The 24551-nt window shown below is 43.7% G+C and overlaps 1 protein-coding gene and 1 long non-coding RNA gene across 2 annotated transcripts in view; both read right to left on the reverse strand.

Moving 5' to 3' along the window:
• Positions 1-24551, reverse strand: part of Msn (moesin) — a 94145-nt gene that overhangs the window by 61815 nt on the left and 7779 nt on the right. The gene's annotated exons all lie outside the window — the stretch shown is intronic.
• On the reverse strand, positions 1851-22040 carry LOC125344207. Its single transcript, XR_007209436.1, has 4 exons — positions 22030-22040; positions 14808-14814; positions 5449-5452; positions 1851-2600 (listed from the first exon to the last, which is right to left on the reverse strand). It is a non-coding gene; the product is annotated as an uncharacterized LOC125344207 (long non-coding RNA).

A 24551-nucleotide genomic window follows, 5' to 3' on the forward strand; every position in this document is an offset into this window, starting at 1 on the left:
ACTTCTGGAATCCTCTGTTGAGTATAGCTTTGGATATGTGTGCTTATGTTTTCCAATCTCCATAATTACTATCAACAACAGCTGCACATTCATCAGATTTAGGGCCCTCTGGGATGAAAAGCAAAGTTTTACAAAGAAACAGCAAGCTTGAGGAAAGCATCATCTATCAGGTTTTTTTTTCCACTTCAAGGGTGAATACGAACAATTCAAACCCCAGATAACTTATAACCTCCAATGATACGCCAAGAGAGGAAAAGTAGTTTACTTACTTAATTACCAACATGGAGATGATTTATGATCTGTAACAAGTACTCTAATAAACCAGAGGTGTAAGGCCTACAGCATGTCTCTAAAGAGGTAACAAGGAAGGACTCCTAAAAAAGAGGTAACAATGAAGCCCTCCTAAGTATATAAGAAATGGATACAAGCAGGGTGTGGTTGTGGAATTCATTTGTTGATCTAGCTGCTAGGAAGCTGAGGTGGGAGGAATGTTTGAGTCCATGAGTTTGAGACCACCCTAGACAACACATCAAAACAAAATAAAACATATTTAAAAATGAGTATAGGAATTGGTCATCAGTGGCTCAAACCTAGCTACTCAGGAGGCTGAGATCTGAAGATTGACTCAAAACCAGCCCAAGCAGGAAAGTTTGTGAGACTCTTGTCTCCAATCACCAAAAAGCTGGAAGTAATAGTTGTAGCTCAGGCTGGGAATAAGGCCTAGTGGCAAGAGTGCTTGCCTTGTATACATGAAACCCTAGGTTCGATTCCTTAGCGCCACATATATAGAAAAGGCTGGAAGTGGCTCTGTGGCCCAAGTTGGCAGAGTGCTAGCCCTAGCCTTGAGCAAAAAGAAGCCAGGGATAGTGCTCAGGCCCTGAGTTCAAGCCACAGGACTGGCAAAAAAAGAGTTGTAGCTCAAGTGGTAGACTGCCAGTCTTGAGCAATGAAGCTTAGGGACAGAGCCCAAGCCCTGAGTTCAAGCCCTAATAATGGCTCATGCATGAGCACAAAAGTATAGAACAGATTAGCAATATAAAACACAAGCTACCAAAGGTTAGCAAACTGTTTCTGTGGGCCACATATGGTTTCTGTCATATATTCTTCTCTTTCTTTTTCTTAATATTATTTCTTAATAATGTAGAATCTATTCTTACCATAGAAACAAAAATATATAAGTCCCATGGATAGGTGTCCCAATTCTTAGGGTAGACTAAATATTGCTAAACTGACAACTCCACTGTCTGAAAGGCCTCAAACATAGGCTAACAGCTCTCTTTACATTCTACTTTCCAAACAATGCAGAAAGGATCTTTTATCTGAAAGCTATCCAAAGATTACTAATCCATATACAAGGTAATCATACACAATACTGTACTCCCTTACTACGCAAAGGCATTGGAAGAAAATAAATAAGTTTAAACCATCTTCCACCAAAACTCATTCACATACCCAGGAGGCATTGGATCAAGCTGATCTTCCCCCACCCCACAATGTCAGGTCCCTGTATAAGGCATGATCCACAGAGTGCTTGGTCCCCAGGCCTCTGGCTCAAATCCCTGACCTTGGAGAGCAGTGGCAAAAAAGGGGCCCCTCCCAGTTGGCCTATTAAATGCTCAAGAAACAAAGACATATAAGGCTTGCTTTTCTCCCTGTCCCTACAGAAAAGGTTTGGAGAACAGAAGGAAATCAAGTGGAGAGGCTAAGAAGGAAACTAATGCCAACCACAAAACCCCAAGAAACCAGACCCTGGGGACTCACATCTGTAATCCTATCTACTCAAAAGGCCAAGATCTGAGGCTCATGGTTCAAAGGTAAGTCTGAGCAGGAGTGCCTGTGAGACTCTTATCTCCAACTAACCAGCAAAAAGCCAGAAGTGGAGCTAGGGCTCAAGTAATAGAGTTTTAGCCTTGAGCAAAAAAGCTAAACAGAAGCATGAGGCCCAGAGTTCATGCTCTAATACTGACACTAAAATAAAATAATATCAAACAAAAACAGTGGGAAAACATGCAGACCACACTGTGATATGGTGCCAGGCCACATGAAAGAGTAGATACACTCTGCAAGTACAGAAGCAGCAGGAACTGGGGACCCTGCAGAGGTCACTTGATTGCTGGGCCCACTCCCTGGACAGGTATAAAGGCCACCCAGATGCATGAAAGCAGAGAGCAGAAAACTAGCAGTCCTCAGTTACAAAGCACCCTCTTGGACACAGGATAGGGCCAGCCTAGCACTTTCATATAGAGCTCAGGAGTGAAGTCACCAGCTCCTTAGGCTCTTACTCACCAACTGCCTGCAATGTTCCCACTAACTGAATGCCTCAGTGCCCACAGCATTACTCACCTCCCATCCTTTCCTGTTTTCCACCCCCACACACATACTGGTTTGCACATGCCCAGACAGTGAACACAATCTGAAGAGAACTACTCATCTCCCTTGGGTCTTCTTACATGGAACCCCACCCTTTCCTCTAGCACTTGTGGTTTGGAGGCTATATATCTTCTTTAGGCTCCCTCAGTTTAGAGGATGCCCAATTGAACTGTTAAGACCAGCGTTACCAGAGCAAAGAACTCTGAACAGTCTTAGCTTACTCTGTTCAGCTGTAAAGACCGCCCAGCTGCATGAAGCAGGGAGCAGAAAACAAGCTCAGGTTCTGGAGGTAAAGACTGGGGGAAAATCGCAGCTTAAGGCCAGAGAAAAATGTTAGTGAGACCCCCATCTCAAGAAATAAACCAAGCACGGTAGTGTTTATCTGTTATCCCTGCCATGTGAAGCTATAAATAAGAGGACTACAATATAGGCCAGCCCAGGCATAAAAGCTCGACCTTACCCCAAAAATAAAGCAAAAAGATCTAGGGGAAATGGCTCAAGTGATAAAGTGCTTACCAAGTAAATGTGAGATCAGAATTCAAACCTCAGCACCACTGAAAAAACACTGATTTCAGGGCTAGGGCATAGCTGAGCAATAAATCACTTGCCCAGAAAATAAAAGACCCTATTGATACCTAGTACCACATACAAATACTAATGTCCTCAGCCCTAACCCATACCAACCAGAATCCCCATGTACTTCCATAAACTGGCCAAGACCATCTACATAAGCAAACTGAATTTCCCTCAGGCACACCCTGTCAGGAGACAAGGAGCCTAGGTGGCCTCCCCTACTATAAAAGGGGAAGGGGTCCAGGCCAGTAGCCAATGGCTCACACCTATAATCCTAACTACTCAGGAAGCTGAGATCCAAAGATCGCAGTCCCAAGCCAGCCCAGGCAGATATTTCCATGAAACTCTTTTCTCCAATTAACTAAAAATAAAAAGCCAGAAGTGGAACTATTGCTCAAGGATAGTACCCAGGCCCTGAAGTTCAAGCACCAGGACATGCACATGCACACAACAATAGGCAGCTCTAACAAGTAACTTGCAGCTTCCTTCTATCATTCTAAGGTCATTAGATTCATAAGTTCAAATCCCCTCTTTTTCTTCATAGTACTGAGAGATCAAACCTAGAGACTTGCACATTCTAAGCCAATGTTTCACCACGGTGTTATATCCTCAGCACTAATCTTCACCTTTAAAAATCCAAAATGTATCAGCATTAACAAATCTAACCCAGCATGCTTTTCTATCAAGCAAACAAACTGTTCCTTTTGCTAAAGGACCAGTCTCATCTGCCACTGAGAACTGGGTTTTTCCATTTGTGGCCCAACTTTAATGACCTCCCACCCTACTCAGAGAATGTAGTGACAAGTGGGTTGCTCTTCCTATGTCCACAACCCTTAGCTGCTCTGGTGACACATTCCCATGTGATAGTGTCACATTCCTGTGGGCTTATCAACTGCTTATGACCAGAAACTATGCTAACCCATCTACTTCATGATGTCAGTCTATCGCCTGTTTCTGGTGGCTGTTCCTGAAGATTAGCCTTTATAGACCATTTCTTCTTCCCTCACCCACATCTGGCCTGAACTGACTCCTGACACCCTCACCTATTATGCTCCAGGGGATTCCCAAGGCCATCCATAAAGGACTCTTCCAGAAACCAGACATGGCTGTACACTCCCAACCTCTTAATGCTGGTAGAGTTGCTTGTTCATCTTAGTTTCCCTCCCATCGCTTAAAAAATGAGACCATTTTTTGTGCCAGACATTGAGACTTGAACTCAGGGCCTAGGCCACTATCCCTTAACTTTTTTACTCAAGACTGGCAATCTTGAGCCACAGCTCTACTTCTGGCTTTTTGGTGGTTAATTGGAGATAAGAGTCTCATAGACATTCTTCCTGGTGCTGGCTTTGAACCCTGATTCTCAGATCTGGAACTCCTGATCAGATAGGATTACTGGCCTGAGCCGCCAGCAGGGCTGAGACCATTTGCAAGATGTATGTTTCCACCCCCATTGTTGGAGGAACTGAACATAATCTGAATAAATCACAAAAACTTCAAAGCAAGAATAACTTCCAGAGATTTACCATAACCAACTTCTTCTAGAACATACTACAGTGCTAAAAATTGATAAGACTGCCCTTTGAAGGAGCTGGGGTTTTAACTGTAGTAGAGGGCATGCTTAGCACATCTTAGGCCCTGGTTAATCCCCAGCACCACCACCACAAAAATGAAGATTGCCTAGGGATGCTAGCAGCAGAGCCAGACTAAACTATAGAACTTCAATTACAAGTGTGCCTCTGGAATGATTCTATAACACTCTTTCTCTAAACAAGAAGCTTGCTGAGGTCAGGCATGATGGTGCAGGTCTGTAATTCCAACTATTTCAGAAGCAAAGATCAGGAGCACCATAGCATAAAGCTACAACAGAACCCATCTGAATAACAAGTACTTCTAGCTATGCAGGAGGTATAGATTGGAAGCATTATAAAAGGACTATGGTCTGAGGCCAGAGAAGACCCACTTTCCCTTAAAGAAATATGAGACTCTAAAAAAATAACAGAAAAAGCAAAAAGGGCTGGATGACTCAAGTAGTAAGACACTTGCCTTTGCAAGCACAAGGCCCTGAGTTGAAACTTGAGTACTGCTCCAAAAAAACTCATGTTCCTGCCAAGGTACAAATAAGGCTTTACATAGGTATATGCACGTAGGTATACAGCAAAGCCAAGTAAGTTATTGGTTCAACCAGGTGGAAAGTGCAACTAGCCTTGAAGGCAATGGTCTGACACTAGCAAGAGGGTTAACATAGGAAGCCAGCTGCAAAACAAGAGTCAAGCCAGGCCCTGAGCAGACAGAACACAAACAACTTAACAGGTAATCATCTCTACACAGCCCTCAAATGCTAAAATTGTCTCTAAACTTCATTCTTTCCTACAATCTTTTAGAAGGGACACTAAAAGGAGGTTAGCAGCTAGAATGGGAAAGGAGCCAACCGTATAAAGTTATAACCCTCAGAACTTTGGCCTAACCATGATGAATGCTTTAAGTCCAGAACTTTATGACACATACTTGTCTCCATTTCCCATTCTACATGCTTTACATAGCCTAAAACCAGTCCTCTCTCTGTGACTCATTGGTGGAGAAATCTTTGAAGAGACCTTTATCCTCTTTGAAGCCTCAGTTTCCCTATATGGAAATGTACAGATAATTACTAATTTTTCAACTGTAGAAAATATCAAGTACCAATAATTTTTAAAAGGACAAAGCATATTGCAAGTATGGATAGTTCAAAAAGAAATGCACTCTTTAACCAATGTAACCACAACCCCTCTGTATATGACTTTTATAATACCAGTAATAAATAATAAATGGGCCAGGTACTGGTGGCTCATGCTTATAATCCTAGCTACTCAGAAGGTTGAGATATGAAAATCACAGTTCAAAGCCAGCTCCAGCAAGAAGGTCCACCATCTCCAAAATAACCAGCAAAAAGCAAGGCTGGAGAAGTGACTCAAGTGGCAAAGCACCAGTGATCATAAGACCCAGAATTCAAACTTCAGTGCCACCACAAAAAAAGCAAGAAACACTAGAAAATAATTACAGAGAAAGACCACAATACCAGCCACTCTGTAAAGGAGTTCCTTCAATTCACACCTGACTGAGCTATTTTAAACAGGGAACTAACTGAAAAATAGCCAGCTGCCCCTAAACTTATAACTCCCTCCTAGCTTCCCTAATGCTACAATTTCCTTTTCTGGGCAGTTCAATAGCTAAAGCTTCCAGAGACTCTTGCCCAGAAAGGGCTCAAATAGCTCTTTCAAGGTTTCCTTTCCCTTTTCCCTGACAAAGACTGAATCCTAGTGTGAAGAAGGGAAAGAGAAATACCCAAATCCTTTCCGGAATACAAGTTGGTACAGGACACAGGTAGAAATGGGCTTATCTGCCTCCAAGGTTTGAAGGGCTGCCTCCCTCCCAATTCACAGCTTGACAAAGTGGGTCAGTGAAAATACAAATGACCTGGAAAGCAGAAGCCTATCCAGTTCCTTGCACCAGGGCTTAGCCACACTAACCACTTTACTTTGGAAATGTGGGACTCACATACCTAAATAAGAATAATCCTCAGGGGCTGGGAACATGGCCTATTGGCAAGAGTGCATGCCTCTTATACATGGAGCTCTGGGTTCGATTCCTCAGCACCACATACATAGAAAAGGCCAGAAGTGGCGCTGTGGCTCAAGTGGCAGAGTGCTAGCCTTGAACAAAAAGAAGCTAGGGACAGTGCTCAGGCTGAGTTCAAGGCCCAGGACTGGCCAAAACAAAACAAGAATAATCCTCAATACCATCATCATCTTATTTAAACTAACCCTTGGAAGAGTCAGAGTTTGCATTCCTTGAGCTCACATGGCTTGGGACAGACACTCCACAAGTAGCTGGAACAAGTATGTTTTGTTATGAACACTTGAGAGTTGATTATATGGCAATGCCTCATTGGTCCCAAATGATCTATGAATGACCTGTTCCACAAAAGTGAACTTTTCCTTATACCTGAGTTTTACCCTTTTAAGGATTATAACCATTCTTAATGGTATTTCATCTACCGATAGGCTCCACTGGCTTTGTCAACACAGGCTATTAAAACATGATTGAAACTGTTTTGAGCCCCTGAATCCTGTCTTCTTGAGTTTCCTACAAAACTAACATTTGGCCAAGCACCAGTGGCTTATGACTCATAATCTTAGCAACTCAGGAGACTGAGATTTGAGGATAGAAGTTTGAAGCCAGGTCTCAGCAAAGTCTGTGAGACTCATCTCCAATTAGCCAGTAAAAAGCCAAAAGTGAAGGTGTGGCGCATGTGCAAGTGTGCTAGCCTTAAGCAGAAAATGCTGTTCTGCTGAGAGTATGAGATCCATCTCATGCCTGTAATTCTAGCTATTCATGAGGATGAGATCTGAGGATCATGGTTCTAAGGCAGCTTGGGGAAGGAAAGTCCATGAAACTATCTCCAATTAATTACCAAAAAAGCCAGAAGTGGTAGAAGCTCAGGGACAGTGTCCAGATCTTCAGTTCAAGCCCCAGAGCATAACAAAAAAAGTGCAAGTCCCTTTCAAGCCCCAGTGCCAATGTATACAAACACACACACACACACACACACACACACACACACACACACACACACACACACACGAAGACTTTCTAATGTTACTCACCTACTTTAAGGAAGATTACCAGTATAATTCCCACTTTACCAATGGGACAATGGGAAGTTCAAACAGGTTAAAGGACTTCCTCAAGTCCATGCACCAGTAATTATGGAAACACAAAGTTTCCATAGTGAGTACCTGGTGATAGGTAGGATCTATGCCTTCTTATACAGACAAAAAGACCAAATCCTTAAAATCATCCCCTTTCCCTCTTTTGGAAGCTGATCTCAGCTTTGCTGTCCCTGGCCCTCTAAAGACTGAGAAAACATGAATCCGTCTGCAGGTAGCTTCCTGTTTGTCTAAAGGGAAAGAGAAATAATGCCTACAGTGGTCTGTAGGTCCAGCCTTGCCAAGGTCAGCTGCTGGTGCTAGAGACTCCAGGATTAAAGGCAGGTAAAGGAGAAGCTCTGCTCCACCCACTGTAAAAGGCTGGGAACTAAGAAGGCAAGAAAAGGGTGTGGCCAGCATTTCTGGTAATTCTGCTTCTCCTCCCCTAGATTGACTCCTTCAATATGCTCAATATTCAAAAAGCTGCAGCAAGAGATTCAGAGAAGTAGGTTCTCAGTCAGATAGTGCCTGTAAATAATCTATTCCAAACTGGCAAAACTATAGAACAGAACGGAGTCACATAATACATTATGCACAGGAAGGTGACTTACCTGACCGGCAATCGCTCCAATGAGATTGTTCAGATACACACATGAAAACATAGAAATCTCTAGAAATTTGCTGAGCATGGAAAAGGAAACAGCCCTCATCATTCTTCATCCCAATAGAAGGATATATGAAGCCCACCTACTTCAGAAAGCCTTCTGTCCCAGGTAAGCAAACCCCTCCAAGGCTCTCCTTTTCCACTTTTTAAGAGTACAGACCATTTTCTCACATAGGTTTTAAGAATTCTCTTCATTTGTGAATTTCCTTGCTAATAAGCTAATCCAGAACTTTACTATGTGGTTTTACAAAAAGATGACTACCACCTACTAAGGCAAAAATGCAAGTTGCAGAACAACACAGATTAGTGTTACATGTAAAGATCTATCTGTATAAATGCATTAAAAAAAATAGTTCAGCTGATGCCAGTGGCTCACCCCTGTAATCCTAGCTACACAAGAGGCTGAGATAGGAGGGCTGTGATTCAAAGCCAGCTGGAGAAGGAAAGTCTGAGGAAGGAAGTCCATGAAATTCTTCAAAGAACCAGGAAAACCCACAAGCAGAGGTGTGGCTCAAGTGGTAGAGCACCAGCCTTGAGAGAAAAAAGTCATAGAACAAAGTCTTGAATTCAAACCAAAGCACTGGCACAAAGAAAAAAGTCATTCACCTAGTTGATTAAATTAGTTAAATTTGCTTCTCTCTGTAGAGTTAGGGGCAGAAGCAGAGACTGTAGTTTTCAGTTTTGATTTATTTCCTACAGCAAGTATATATTGACTTTATAGATATAAAAACAAATCCAAAATCATAGTTTCTCTTTATTTAAGTATGCCCTACAAATTAACACTTTGCTAACACTGTTAAGTGTCTACAGCTCATCACTGTAAAAATACAAAAAGTCTTTTCAGACAAGGTGATCTTCAGAAATTATTATTGGAAAGCATACTATCTTACCAATAAGTCAAAACCTATATGCTGGGCATACCCCTCTCTCGGAAATGAGTGAGAGACAACATCCTATTAGCCCTAAAATAGTATTACCTTGTTCAAAACATGCCCACAACTGTGGGTCCTTAGGCAGCCTCCCTCTTACTGGTGTTGGAACTGCTAGTGGTGGCAAGAGTAGTAACAGGAGTAGCTGTTAGGTGCTTCAACTTGAGCTCCAGGTCTTCCTGTTATCCTCCCTGATCTGTGTCTGACTCTGCTTACCCCTGAACAAAAGGCCAACAACCCATTCTCTAAACATCAGGGGCACAAACCTCTTAGGATTAGAATTACCCAATGCAGATCTGCCTACTGGGCAGGCCATAATGAACAGTACACATTAAAAAACATACGGGGGGCTGGGAATATGGCCTAGTGGCAAGAGTGCTTGCCTCATATACATGAAGCCCTGGGTTCTATTCCCAAGCATCACATATATAGAAAATGGCCAGAAATGGCACTGTGGCTCAAGTGGCAGAGTGCTAACCTTGAACAAAAAGAAGCCAGGGACAGTGCTTAGGCCCTGAGTTCAAGGCCCAGGACTGGCAAAAAAAAATACGTGGCCAAGCACTGGTGCCTCACATCTGTAATCCCAGCTACCCACTCAGGAGGTTGAAATCTGAGGGTCACGGTTCAAAGCCAGCCAGGACAGCTAGTCTGTGACACTCTTATCTCCAATTAATCAGCAAAAGCTGGAAGTAAAGCTGTAGTTCCAGTGGTAGAGCAGCAGCCTTGAGCCACAAAGCCAAAGGACAGTGCCCAGGCCCTAAGTTCAAGCCCCAGTACCAGCCCAAAATTCTGGGCTCCTTTTCAAAGGTGGACAAAAATACTTGCATGGCTGCTTGTTAAGAATCCACTAAAAGCTTTGATTCTAATATTTCCTCTTAGCATGAACACTACTGTATTGTATAAGACAAGGAAAAAGGGAGTGTTAATTGGCTGTGAACAAGCTGGCCACTCAGATATAAATGAGGCTCTCCACAGTGTACAAGAAGGACAACGCTTTCTCATTCCTGCCACTGCCCATCTCTATTCTGCCAGGACCCAGATGAATCCATCTTAGGTAGTTTCCAGTAGACAGACCACCAGGATTGTTACTGGCTACATAGCAGACCTAGCTAAAGGAATCTGAGAAGACAATTCCAGCTTGACAAAGGTGATTTAACAACTAATTGGTGAACTAGGCACTGGTTGCTCATTCCTGTAATTCTTGCTACTCAGGAGGCTCAGACCTGAGGATCCAGGCCTAAAGCCAGCCAGAGCAAAAAGTCTGTGATACTCTGATCTCCAATTAACCACCAAAATTCTGGAACTGATGATATGGCTCAAGTGGTAGAGCATCAACCTTGAGCAAAAAAGCCAAGTAAGAGTGTGTGATCCTGAGTTCAAGGCCCATTATCAGAATGAACATACACACATACTATTTGGTGAGCACTCATTTTTTTGTCAAGCACTATGCTGGCTTGAGGGGATAAAATGAATAGTGGGAAATGACATCTGTTCTCAGAAAGCTTACATTCTACTGAGCTAAGCTAATACAAGTTAAACTCTTCCCTGAGAGTCACAGATTTAAGACCAGATTTTTCTCCTTGCTGACTACAAGACTTGGAACAATCCCCTTCCAAATATTCCACAGGCTTGGATTATTTTCTTCTTTTTATATTATTTTTGGTAGTAATAGGGTTTGCGCTCAAACCTTGGTGTTTGCTAAGGCACAAGCTCTACTCACTTGAGACATTTCTCTAGCCCAGGTAATTTTGTTCTTTACAAAAGACTTTGCAAAGCAGTCAAGACAGCAACAAGAAACAATTGGTAATGTTAAAACACAAAGCAGGGGCTAGGAATACGGCCTAGTGGTAAAGTGCTCGCCTTGTACACATGAAGCCCTGGGTTCGATTCCTCAGCACCACATATATAGAAAAAAGCCAGAAGTGGCACTGTGGTTCAAGGGGTAGAGTGCTAGCCTTGGACAAAAAGAAGCCAGGGACAGTGCTCACGCCCTGAGTCCAAGCCCCATGACTGGCAAAAAAAAAAAAAAAAATGCAAAGCACATGAGATCAATACAATCTACCCAAAGACCTTTGAGCCACAGGTGCCGGTGGTTCACAGTTGTAATCCCAGCTACTACTGAGGCTGAGATATAAGAATCATGATGCAAAGCCAGCCTGGGCAGGAAAGTCTGTGAGACTCCTTATCGCCAATAAACCACCAAAAAGCCAGAAATTGAGCTGTTGCTCAGGTAGTAGAACACTAACCTTGAGCAGAAAAACTTACAGATAGCACCCAGGTCCTAGGTTCAAACCCCACTACCAGCACACAAAAACAGACCTTTGGAGCCAGGTGCCAGTGGCTCAGGTCTGTAATCCCAGGAAGAGATCTCATGGTTGCAGTTCAAAGCCAGCCTGGGCAGGAAAGCCCATGATGTTTGAGTAATTTATTGGAGGAAAAGCCAGAAGTGGCACTGTGGCTCACGTGGTAGGGTGTGAGCCTTGAGCACAAAGAGGTTAATGGACAGCACCCAGGCCAAGTTCAAGCCCCAGGACTGGCCAAAAAAAAGAGCTTTGAATCTGAATTTAAACTAGGAAGTTCAACATGAGCTATTTGCCTAAAAGAGGTGGATTGAGCAGGCCTCAGAAGTGAGTGAGTGGAGAGGGAAGATGGCGCCGCCACAGTAGGGAGGCACCCTGATTCGCTCCAACTGAATAGCTAGCTGGGAACTCCAGCACCCAACACCCCATCAAGAACCCAGCAAAACCAGCAGCCAGAAGAAGTGGAGAAACACAGGAAAACAAAAAGGAACAAAAAAGAAGAGCGGAAAACCTACACGGAGCTGTAGAATCTACGGGGCACGCTCCCCCACCAACTGACCCTGGCCCGAACAGGGCCAGGCTGGGAAAGGGGACCCGACGATCAGCAGACCAACTGCCGGGAGCGCAGAGTCCAGACAACGGGAAATCACTAACACCAGGGAGAGTGCGGACCAAGACACACACCTACAGTGGCGATGGGAAGTTCGGGTCCACACCGGGAATGGACGCAAGTGGCTGGGGAACCCAGCGGTGCAGAAGGGGAGAACCGGGGACGCCACCACGACCTTTCGCCATACCCGAAGGACCAATGGCGGCCCAGAACACACACACAATCAAGGACCAGTGAGTCCCCCATTACCACCTCCCCCAAGGGGAGACCAGCTATCAGAGACCCAAACCCTACAAAGAAGCTAGATCTCCCTCCCTCCCCCTCCTCACCCCGAGGGAAAAAGGAACCCCCAAACCAGGTGGGAAGCTCCCATCAGGCTCTGGGAAGTCACAGGAGTTTAGCAGGGGAAGGGTGGAGCAGCCCCAAGGCCGCCCAGGAGCCTGACTGGCGGAACCGGCCCTGCCCCCTTCCCAACAGGGGCCGGGGGATGGCTGGCCGTCAAGCCCCACCCGAGGCGCCTGGACCTCGTGGACCATTACAACTAAAATCACAGGCACTGGTGGGCAATACCAGCACAGCAGGGACACCTGGGCCTGATCACACCGCACCCTCGCAGCGGAGGCACAGTCTGAGGGCGCTAACCCACGCCTGGACAGTTGATCCAACTGGGCCCCACACATACCACGCCCCACGGCAGACTAGCGGGAGGGCACAAGCAAAACCCAACAACCCGGGGCTCGCTCTGGTAGGCGAACCCTGCTCAGATGGACGGGGCCACAGCAGCAGCGCCCATGGTAGTGGGCACACAGCGCAGAGGTGGACAGGGCCCCCAGCGACAGCGCCCGCCCTGATAGGCGTACCCCACTCAGGTGAGCAAAACCACAGCGGCAGCACCCACTCTGGTAGACTCACCTACACAGGAGGGCAGAGCTCTCCATCGGCCCGTGCCCACTCAGTTTGGCGCATTTCGCACAAGTGGGTGGGCCACATCCCATCAACACCGGCCCCGGAGCGGTCCACATAGGAAGACGAACTGCCTGAGAGGTAAGCTCCTCTGACCAAGATACAGAGTGGAAAAAAGAACCAAAAAACAGATAAGCCTCCACGCCACGCTGCATTAGCAACCATCAAACCCCCAACGGGGGCACGATAGGGTCAGCACAGCACAGTGGTAGGACGCTGTCCCCACAGAGAAAGACACAGAACCTTCCGGCCCCCAAGGGCAGGGAGAGTGACCACCTCAGCAACAACCGAAAAGGTCACGCTCACCCATGGGGAAGCAAGGTCCAACAGCCAAACCAAACCCAGAGCCAGGACACCAGGGCACAAGGCTCCCACTGACAGACCAGCGGGAGCCAGCACAAAACCAAACCAGGGAAGCCACCCACAGATTTCCAGATGCGCAAATCACAAAGAAATATAACACAGGTCATCAAAGGACAAGCCAAGTCGCCAGCTCCAAAAAGCAGCACGACTGAAGAGGAGATGGAGAATAAAAAATCAACTGAGGGAATGTTAACAGAAATGATGGAAAGCGTCAGAAAAGAAATCAGAAAACAATTCCAGGAGTTTAGAGTGGAAGTCTTGAAGGACATGCAGGAAGCCAAGAAAGAAATGGAAGCAAAAATGGATACAATGCAAACCTCCGTTAAAGAACACCTTAACATCCTGAGAAGTGAAATGCATAAAAAAATAGATTTAAAATACAACTCTTTAAAGGAAGAAATTGCCACGATCAGAGCTGATCTGACAATCATAAATAGCCTGCTGTTGGTATAAAAACAGATCGGAAGACCAATGGATTAGAATTGAAGATCCAGAAATAAAACCACACTCTTACAGTCAGCTGATATTCGACAAAGGAGCTAAAGACATACAATGAAATAAACATAGCCTCTTCAACTACTGGTGCTGGAAGAACTGGGCAGCTATATGCAGAAAACTCAAAGTAGACCCAAACCTATCACCATGCACCAAGATCAACTCAAAATGGATCATGGACCTCAATATCAGACCTGAATCCTTGAAACTACTGAAGGACAGAGTAGGAAAGACACTAGAACTTATAGGCACAGGAAGGAACTTCCTGAATAGAGTCCCAGGGGCACAACAAATAGGGGAGAGACTCGACAAATGGGACTACTACAAATTAAAAAGTTTCTGCACAGCTAAGGACATAGCCACCAAAACAGAAAGACAGCCAACCATGTGGGAAAGGATCTTCACCAGCACAGCAACAGACAAAGGCCTAATATCTGTCATCTACACAGAACTCAAAAAACTAAGCCCCTCCAAGCCCAATAAACCAATTAGGAAATGGGCAAAGAGCTAAAGAGAGACTTCACCAGAGAAGAAATAAAAATGGCAAAGAAACATATGAGGAAATGTTCAACATCCCTGGTAGTAAAGGAAATGCAAATAAAAACAACCCTGAGATACCAGCTCACTCCAGTTAGAATGGCCTATACTCTGAACTCAGGCAACAACAAATGCTGGAGGGGGTGCGGGGAAAGAAGAACCCTTCTCGATTGTTGGTGGGGGTGCAAATTAGTACAACCACTTTGGAGAACAGTATGGAAGTTTCTCAAAAATCTCAATATAGACCTACCCTATGACCCAGCCATACTGCTCCTAGGCATCTATCCTAAACAGCAAACCCAAAGATATCAAAAAGACATTTGTACTTCCATGTTTATCGCGGCACAATTCACAATAGCCAAAATATGGAAACAACCCAGATGAATGGATCCTAAAAATATGGTACCTTTACACAATGGAATACTACATAGCGATTAGGAATGGTGAAATATTGTTATTCGCAGGGAAATGGTCAGAACTCGAACAAATAATGTTGAGCAAGACAAGCCTAGAACACAGAAAACAAAGGGGCATGATCTCCCTGATATATGACTGTTAAGAAAGGGAGACGGAGAGACAGTAGAGACCAGGTCTGTGAAACCAAAAACTGCTTGTCACATGGTATTTCCCACAGGATTGGGGCAGTGATCCAACAGTATGTAACTAAAACCAAACAACTACTCAACATATAAATGTCAAAAATCTACCTCTTAGTGGAATACAATAGCTCAAAAGCTATTTATGTACATTCATATAAGACTACTATCGACATATTGTCTAATATAGACATTATATTTTAAGCCCTAGGCGAATTTTCTTGGGCTTGGTCACGTGGCTACTGTATATATTCTTGATACCTTGTATATTGTATATATGTCTACCTGACCTAGAGAAGGGAAAGAAAAACAGGGTGTAAGATATCACAAGAAATATACACACTGCCCTACTACGTAACTGTACCCTTTTTGCACAACACCTTGTCAAAAAAATTTATGTTCAATTAATAAATAAATTTAAAAAAAGAAGTGTTTGTGTGTGTGTGTGTGTGTGTGTGTGTGTGTGTGTGTGTGTGTGTGTAGTGGCACTTAAACTCAGAGCCACAGGCTCTCCCTTAGTTTTATGGCTCAAGGCTAGTGCTCTACCACTGGAACCACAGTTCCATTTCAGGCTTTTTGGTTTGTGAATTGGAGATCAAAGTCTCATGAATTTCCTGCCTGAGGTGGTTTTAAACTGCTATTCTCAGATCTCAACCTCCTAAGTAGCTATTATTACTGGAGTCAGCCACAAAGGCCCTTATCAAATCACTGCCTTTACAAAGGAAATAAAAGCCCACTAGCTCAGAGGGCTGTAAAACTATAAGAACAAGTTTTATACAAAGTCCACTAAGACAACCTAAAAGTATTAAAGAAAACTTCCAGGGGCTGAATATCATTGGTACAGTGCACACATGGCATACATGTGGCTCTAGGTTCAATGCCTAATGTAAGCATAAAGGAAAAAGAAGTATTAATGGCAGAAATAGAAGAAAAGGAATTCTTCTAGTACCAGTATGGGAGGTTTTAAAAAAAAAAAGCACCTGTTATTTCAAACAGAAACAAAAAGCATATACTAAAATTCAGTGACATAAAAGGTATGACTTTTCTACAATTTAAAAAAGAAGGTGAGGGCTGGGGATATGGCCTAGTGGCAAGAGTGCTTGCCTCGTATACATGAGGCCCTGGGTTCAATTCCCCAGCACCACATATACAGAAAACGGCCAGAAATGGTGCTGTGGCTCAAGTGGCACAGTGCTAGCCTTGAGCAAAAAGAAGCCAGGGACTGCTCAGGCCCTGAGTCCAAGCCCCAGGACTGGCAAAAAAAAAAAAAAAAGAAGGTGAGGCTCACTTGGGAAGCCTTGAACCTACACAACTACAGCATACAGCTCACTAGAAAGGGAAGCAGGATGGAACCAGTACTAAAGGGCCCTCCCTACATACCATATTAAAGGGTTCAGATTTTCTCAAGTTCACTGGCAAATGATGGTAGTTCCCCAAAAGAGAAATAGTTAAATTTTAGCACAGCTGTTGGATGGAACTTTATATAAAGCTATTAAAACATTCCTTTTGAAAAACAAAATAAAATCTACCCAAGCTTTCTTTTAAGTGACATGTTCAGTAGAGAAAAGCTAGTAGACTTTCTTACATACATAATTATTGCACCACATCAACTAAAGTACAAAGATGTGACAAGAAATATAAATAATAATTGCCATGTTAAAGTGTTGGGTTTATGAAAGATTTCTCTATTTGTCATATGTTTAGTTTTATTAAAAAAAACAAACACATAAAAACAAAAAGTACTCTTCATCCATTTGACTCCAATAGATCCCTTCTACTTCCTCCATCTGCTTGCTTACCCTCTCTCACTAAAAAGTCATTTTGGCTGGATGCCAGATGCCCATGTCTGTAATCCTAGCTACTCAAGAAGCTGAGATCTGAAGGTCATTGCTCAACAGCCAGTCCAAGCAGAAAAGTCTATTAAAAACTCATCTCCAAGTAACCAGCAAAAAGCCAGAAGTGGAGGTATGGCTCAAATGGTAGAGTGCCAGCCTTGAGCAAGAAGCCAAGCAAGAGTGCAAGGCTCTCTGAGTTCAAGTCCCAGTACTAACACCAAAAAAAAAAGCTATTTTGCTCTACCACCTGTACTAGCTAGCACCTTTAACAACCAATGTGTGGACCCTAAGAAGAATGAGGACCTCTTTCACTGCCCAGAGGCCACTGCAGCTCAATGAAACATGCTCCCAGTGGCACTGCGCAGCTTTACCCAACTAAGCCTTCCTTTTCTGCTTAAACTGCTCTCTAATCCTGAAGGGAGGGAGACAGGAGGTGCTGATTCTTTCATATTTCCCATACCCCCTTCTACACTGTGGGGCAGTGAGGGGAGGGCTCAGAGTAGATGAGGCTCAAGTTCATGGAGATCTAGGCAGCTGAGATACAATCTGGGATCCCTGACATGCGCAATCACTGGGCACAATGACAGCAAGGAAGAGGAAAGGGAGGAAGAAAAATAATTGTAAAAACAGTGCTAGGAACTTGCTTATGTTTTTATCATCCCAACACATTCTCACAAGAACTTCAGAATTTCCTCTCCTTTCTATAGGTCTCAACACCATATTCACAAAATGAAGGTTTTATTGCAAATTTAATGCAATGTGACAGGCAGTAAGCAACAGGCGCGTGGCATACTCCTTGGGGAGAAATCACTCCCACTGATTTGCTCCTCGTAATCCCACATCACCTAGCTCTCTCTATACTAGGGTGGCATAGACATAAATGACTCACACGGAGGAAAGGGAAGGGGATCTTAGAAATTTAAGACTCAGCCAAAAGCAATTTCATAGCCACAAGAAGGATGTTGGCGGGTGGGGCGGGGAGGGGTGAAGAGTGTAGAGGAAATCAAATCTCATTTATACTTAGTTTGGGTTTGATGGAACAATGACCAATCCAAGGATTTTCTAGGCTTCCTGGAGTTACCAATGACCAAAAATAGCCAGCAACTCTAGTGTGAAGGCCAGACTCCAAGGCCCCACCCAAGGCTCTCAGTCAACAGTTGTTTCCTCAAGCCAGGATCTTCAGAGTTGTTGTATCTCCAGAACAGAGCTCAGTAAAATAGAGGAACTGTTTACATATTGATAACTAGGGGAGAAAATGATGTCTATGCCATATGCCATTCTAAGGGGTAGAGGGAAAATTGTCTAGTCACTACTGTTTTATACTTTCCAAGACACCCTTACTAACCTCTTAAAGCCTAAACACAAGCTGACAGAATAACTCAAGTGGTAGAGTTCTTGTCTAGCATGTACAAAGCACTCAGTCCAAACCACAGGACTGCCAAAAACAAAAAGACATTGCCAGGAGCCAGTGGCTCTTGCCTGTAATCCTAGCTATGTAGAATGCTTAAGATTTGACTAACACAGTTCAAAGCCAGCTGTGGCAAAAAGTTCATGAGACTCTTACCTTCAATTAACCAGCAAAAAGGCAGAAGTAGAGTTCTACCTTACGTAATAGAGTGATAGCCTTGAGTGAAAAAGCTAAACAAGAGCTAGCCCTGAGTTCAAGTATTAAGAGAAGGATAAAGATAAAAAGATGAGAGAGAGAGAGAGAGAGAGAGAGAGAGAGAGAAAGAGAGAGAGAATATCAGGCAGGCAGGCAGACAGACAGACATATGAAGACAAGTGCCCCAAAATTTAAGTGTCAAAAGCTCAGCTCTGCTAACCTAAGGTCAGCAATGGAGAAGGCAGGCAGAGGGAGCTTAGATCTAGCCTAGCCCACTCAGGAAAACCAAGTGGAAAGGTTAAGCATAGAGCAAGCACATGCCAAGATGTGGACTTACCAACTGAAAAGATTTTCCCTATTACAAAGGAATAGTTTCAGATGCCGAGAGTCATAGCCCCACCCCATCCCCACACATTGAACCTTTTCAGGCCAAGCAAGACCACTCTCAGGCAGTCGGAAATATAGGTAAGAAGCTAGAGAGGGGAGATCAAGCTGGGTCAAGAAGGCAAAAAGAAAGCAGGGAGGAGAAATCATAGTCATTCCAGAGCTCTCTCAAACTCTCTCCTCCCCAATTAGGGCTCGAACCAAGAAGAAACATTTGCAGGTAGCATTGCATAAATTTGAAGAAATCATTCCCAGTACTGAAGGAGAGCAGACTAGTTGAAGAAAAAAGTAGTATACTTGAGGGAGGAGAAAATAACCAAATAAGGCCGACTTGACTAGTAGGGAATCATCAGGAAAGGTTCCAAAAGCTGACGTCTCAGGGAGGAAGCCTTTAGTCATCAGTTTCCTTTGGTAACTGGCCTAGGGCCAGAAGGCAAACTCCCAAACTTAGGGAAATGCCCAGGCTATGGCAGAAAAGCAGCAAAGCAGACTAAATTTTCCCCAGACTCATCTCAGGCCCTGCCTGAGAATCTCTCCAAGTACTCAAAGCAAAGATATATAGTGTCACATTCAAGCGAAATGGCTGATGTTCTTACCAAGAGTATGCTAGGGCTGGGGATATAGCCTAGTGGCAAGAGTGCCTGCCTCATATACACGAGGCCCTAGGTTCGATTCCCCAGCACCACATATACAGAAAACGGCCAGAAACGGCGCTGTGGCTCAAGTGGCAGAGTGCTAGCCTTGAGCGGGAAGAAGCCAGGGACAGTGCTCAGGCCCTGAGTCCAAGGCCCAGGACTGGCCAAAAAAAAAAAAAAAAAAAAAAAAAAAAAAAAAAAAAAAGAGTATGCTAGATTCCATCATGGCCCTGGCACTAAGGAACCTGGGGAAAGGAGCTTTACTTGTCTGATAATGCTGGTATTTTGGCATTGACAACAAGGAAAATCCAAGGACAAAAGACATTGTGTGGTTGGGCACTACTGACTTACATCCAGGCCTTGAGTTCAAGCCCCAGTACTAGAATAAAAAGAGAGATCATGTGACTTTTGCTCTCAATAAGGGAAGTTCTGTGGGTTAGTCTCTCACAAGTATCTCTGATGGTTGTGTGTGTGTGCATGTGTGTGCATACACGTGTGTGTGTGTGTGTGTGTGTCCTGAGGCTTGAACACAGGATGTGGGAACTGTCCCTTAGCTTTTTTGTTAAAGGCTAGCAGTCTACCACTTGAGCCACAACTCCACTCTAGCTTCTTTTAAAATAGTTTATTGGAGATAAAAGTCTCAAAGACTTTCCTGCCCTGGCTGGCTTTGAACCGCTATCCACAGATCTCAGCCTCCTGAATAGCTAGGATTGCAAGCATAAGCCACTGGCGCCAAGAAGTATCTACAATGTTTGAAGAGGAATTCAGCTCAATTGTAAATCCTTGAAGACTGCAAAGACTTATAAAACTTACCTAATGATACTTATACTAGCTGTTACCTTGACACCCACCTTCCAATTCCATACTACAGATTAGTCACCACTAGTTAAAGATTACAACAGTGAAGAGCCTCTTGGTATACTTCAAATACCCAGTCTGAGATTTCTAAAGAGGTACTAGACCATGGGTGAGGCAAGTTAGACTAAAAAAGTAAGATCAGGAATTATCTAAACTATCTTATCATGAAAATAATAAAACCAATCCTTCCTAGGTATTAAGAGGAACCAGAAGTAGAAGAGGAAGAACAAAATGTTGACTAATCCTAACAGGTAGCCTTATTCCCCCCACATAGGTCCCTATCACCTCCCAACTATATAAACAGAAGAAGGAATTTTCAAGATTATACTTTGTGGGGCTGGGGATATAGCCTAGTGGCAAGAGTGCCTGCCTCAGATACACGAGTCCCTAGGTTCGATTCCCCAGCACCACATATACAGAAAACGGCCAGAAGCGGCGCTGTGGCTCAAGTGGCAGAATGCTAGCCTTGAGCGGGAAGAAGCCAGGGACAGTGCTCAGGCCCTAAGTCCAAGGCCCCAGGACTGGCCAAAAAAAAAAAAAAAAAAAAAAAAGATTATACTTTGTAGTCAGGTGCCAGTGGCTCACAGCTATAATCTTAGCTACTTAGGAGGCTGAGATCTGAGTATCGAGGCTCAAAGCCAGTCCAGGCAGGAAAATCCCTGATGCAGGAAAATCCCTGAGACTCATATATCCAATCAACCACCAAAGAGTCAGAAGTGGAGCTGTGGCAAGTGGTAAAACACCAGGCTTGAGAAAAAAACAACACAAAACTCAGGGACAGCACACAGTACTTGAGTTCAAACCCCAGTGCTACCAGTTATCAGCAAAAAAAAAAAAAAAAAAAAAAAAAAAAGCCTATACTTTGTTTTGAGTAACCAAATTGCTCACAGGTCACTCTTTTCTCATTTGACCTTGAGTACCTACCAAAAGGCTTATTGGGGATGGGAAGAAATAGCGACCTTCAAATTAACTGATCCCAAGAGCTCCCTAGCAAAAATCATACTACAGTACTAAGAAAGCATGGAGGACTGGGAATGTCGCTTAGTGGTAGAGTGCTTGCCTAGCATTCATGAAGCTAGGTTCGATTCCTCAGTACCACATAAGCAGAAAAAGCTGCAAGTGGCACTGTGGCTCAAGTGGTAGAGTGCTAGCCTTGAGCAAAAGCAAGCTCAGAGACAATGCCCTGGCCCTGAGTTCAAGCCCCAGAACTGGCAAGAAAGCAAGCAAGCATGGAGCCATTCACATTAACAGTAGCCTAGGAGCTATGTCAGCCCTTATATTCTGCTATTAACAAGTCCATTGATTGAAAGGAGCATCAGACTTGATTTGTTATCAGACACAAAGAGATATATGGTTTCAAAATCACCTAAAAGCCCTGTCTCCAAGTTGCAGGCACAAATGCTGCAACTAGGCCATGGCTAGAAAAATGCCAGTCTTTCACCTATCAAAATCACACACAGGACTCTCTTCCTCATCTCTATACTTCCTCAAATACCTGATCTCACAGTAAAGCCCTTGGTACAACTGTAAGCTGTTTCCAGCCTGCTGACCTAAAGACAGTGAGTCTTCAGTGAACTTTACTTTTCTCATCAGTTTAGCTCAAATAAAAAAAAGAAACTTTTCACAGACCTGCTTGGGCAAGAAAGACATCTCACCTGGAAATAATCAATACTGCCAGCCTTCCTACATTTGAGACCAATTCACTTTCATGAGGGTCTTAGCCTAGGCCCACCTGGCTTACAGACCTATCTCGTTTACACTCCTTTACCTAAACTCTATCACTTTTCTACCTATAACAGCAACAGCCACCCTGATGTATACAACTTAACTTTAAGGCTCTGTTAATGTTCAAAAAAATCCCTTCCTTATCAAAATGTACAGAAAATGTTGTTCACATGTTTTTCCAACTGTTTAAAAGTGAACTAGTGAAAACAGGTGGTTCATGCCTGTAATCTTATCAACTCAAGAGGCTGAGACCTGAGGATCCCAGTTGGAAGTCCTCTCAGAAAGACTAATCTGTGAGATTCTTATCTCCAAGTAACCACCAAAAAGCCAAAAGTGGAGGTGTGGCTCAAGTGGAAGAACACCAGCCTTGAGCAAAAATGTTAAAGGAGGGCTGGGGATATAGCCTAGTGGCAAGAGTGCCTGCCTCGGATACACGAGGCCCTAGGTTCGATTCCCCAGCACCACATATACAGAAAACGGCCAGAAGCGGCGCTGTGGCTCAAGTGGCGGAGTGCTAGCCTTGAGCGGGAAGAAGCCAGGCCCTGAGTGCTCAGGCCCTGAGTCCAAGGCCCAGGACTGGCCAAAAAAAAAAAAGTTAAAGGACAGCGCCCAAGCCCGGAGTTCAAGCTTCAGTACTGGCACCGAAAAAGGTGAATTATTTCTAAATCCTCAATTAAAGAGGAATCTTTGTAAGTAGGACTCTCATGTTTACTAACTTTATTTATATTCCTTACAGGATATAGTACATTATAGAAACTACCCAATCAATGACAAAAATTCAGCTTCCTGCCTTTTTCACCCTTCCTATCAGAGGGTCAGACAGCTAAATAATAAGCAATTTGTTGATAAATAATTATACTAACATTTTATTAGTATATTTATCAGTATATACATATATAACAATTATGTCAATAATAATTATTATAACTAACATCAATTCAGAATAAATACCTTCTACACATAGTTCTAAGCATTTTATATAAACTGCCTTCATTAATCCTCATAACTCTATGAGACAGGTACTATTACCTTCACTTTACAGTTGAGAAAATGGGGAATAGTATTAAAATAACTTAGCTGGGCATACTGTTCCATACATAAAAACCTTTCAGCCTTTATATTTTAGGTGAAGAGGCCAAGCCCAGAAAAGGGAGGGGATTGGAGTGAACTGGTAACAACTAAAGCTAAGTCCAACTTACCTGCCCCTAATATAGAAGAGGAGCTTTGAGTACCTACCTTCTAAATGCAATCAGTGCCAAATGCTCAGTGGTTTGTGAGGGGGCAAGGTTTCTGAGTGTGTCTTGTGTTTACCAGTGCTTGGGCTTGAACTCAGGACCTAGGCACTGTCCTTGAGCTTCTTTTGCCCAAGGCTAACACTTTGTCACTTGAGCTACAGTGCCAATTCTGACTTTTTCTGTGTAGTTTATTGGAGATAAGAGTCTCAGGACTTTCCTGCCCAGGCTGTGTTCCAACCACAATCCTCAGATCTCAGGTTCCTGATGGGCTAAAACTATGGATATAGGCACTAACACTAGGCTTTCTTTTCTTTTTATGCTAGAACTGGGGCTGAACTTAGAGCCTTGTGCTATCACTTGGCTTTTTCTCTCAAGACTGGACTTCTACCACTTGAGGTACACCTCCACTTACAGCTTTTTGCTAGTTAATTGGAGGTGAGAATCTCATGGATTTTCTTTCCTGCCCAGGCTGGTTTCAAATAAGCATCCTCAGATCCAAGCCTCCTGAGTAGCTAGGATGACCAGCATTTAGTCACCAGCACCCAAATGGTGCTCCATGTTTTTTAACTCTGAGATGGGAGTGACTAGATCATGAGTATTAACAATCCTGGAAAGAATAGGTCCTGAGTGTGTAAAGCTGACCTCAAAGGCATCTTTATATATAGTTCAGGCTCTGATCTTGCCTTGGGAATTCTTTGTTGCATTTCCTAGATAGGTGTTCTGCTTTGACTGTAAGGATGCTGAAAGGCAGATGTGTGTGGTCTATGGGAGGTACAAAATGGACACGTGCTACATGTTCCTACTTGAGGGTAGGCCTTGCAGTCCTAAGAGTCCTTATGGAGTAGTTATTTCTTCTCCATATACATAGCTAGAGGGAGTTGGCAGCTTGTTAGGGGTTATATAAAGTGGATAACTAGTATTGAATTGGAACCGGGCACCAGTGGTTCACACTGTAATCCTGGCTACACAGGAGGCTGAGATCTGAGGATCATGGTTCAAAGCCAGCCCCAGAAGGAAAATCCCTGAGACTCTTATCTACATTTCACCACCAAGAACCTAGAAGTGGAGGTGTGGCTCAAGTAGTAGAGTATCAACTTTGAGTAAAAAGGGCAAGGGAGAGAACCTAAAGCTAAAGTTCAATCCCCATTACTGACACAGAATCAACTTGAAAAGAAAATTATGTCTCACTAT

This window comes from Perognathus longimembris, chromosome 28 (genome assembly GCF_023159225.1).
Source record: "Perognathus longimembris pacificus isolate PPM17 chromosome 28, ASM2315922v1, whole genome shotgun sequence".
NCBI classification, from domain to species: domain Eukaryota; kingdom Metazoa; phylum Chordata; class Mammalia; order Rodentia; family Heteromyidae; genus Perognathus; species Perognathus longimembris.